The sequence below is a fragment of the Parus major genome, chromosome Z, assembly GCF_001522545.3.
Source record: "Parus major isolate Abel chromosome Z, Parus_major1.1, whole genome shotgun sequence".
NCBI classification, from domain to species: Eukaryota; Metazoa; Chordata; class Aves; order Passeriformes; family Paridae; genus Parus; species Parus major.
The window spans coordinates 62343257-62344229 of NC_031799.1; positions in this window are offsets into that span (position 1 = coordinate 62343257).

Genomic DNA, 973 nt, shown 5'->3' on the forward strand with positions numbered 1-973 from the left:
TGTTGTATAGCTGCTTGCTATACCTACTTGGGACAGGTACTCTAATACCAGAAAAGGTATCAACTGCAATGCAAACATAGTGCTGTCACCTATGTTCAGGAAGAGGGCCTATGCAATTAATTTACCATATGTCTACAGGCCCTTTACCTCTCTTGATTTGTCCCACAGGTGGTACTCATATCCCTTTGTCCTGCAAGTGTGGGACATACATCACAAATACTGAAAATGGTGTTAGCTACCTGGCTATGTATGCCTCATTGTTTGGCCCACTATAGCATTGTGACCACATTACTAGCTGTGTCATGTGCCCATTTAGCTAACATCTGTATGTCTGCTTGATGTGGATCAGTATCCACCCTTCCTACATGTGCCAACAGATCTACTTGCGCATTCCTCCTTTTTGTTTCATCTTCTTCTGCAGTGTGAGCATCAACATGGAATCCTTGCATTTCTCATTCTTGTAAGAGATCCCATATCTTAACGCAGTAGTCCTTTCCCTACACAATTTTTGTGCCTCTTTGCCAGCTATTGGCATGCTATTTATTTAGCCAATTTACAAGCCCCCGTGCTACTGCCAGGAACCTGCATACAGATAACAAATAGCATTGGGCAGTATCACATCTGTGGCTTGCCAAGCTGCAAACAATTAAGCCAACTGCCTCCTACCTCCTTCCCCCTCAACTACCAGTCATATTTGTGTAGCTGGATTGACTAGCAAGAATGATGAGGAATGTGTCACTAAAATTAGAAAAAGCCACTAATGAAAGCTCAGAGAGTATTGTAGCCTACAGGAAGAAATCCAAGTAGTAGCACAAATGGTGAAACAGAGTTGATGTGTCTTCGACTGCCTGTCAGCAGCACAGGACAGCACATGAGCTGCACTGAAGAATAGCTGCGAGCTTTATGTCAATCTAGACTATGAAATCGAAACTGATAGGATAACACACATTCAAAAGTATTTCATTGTCCATTG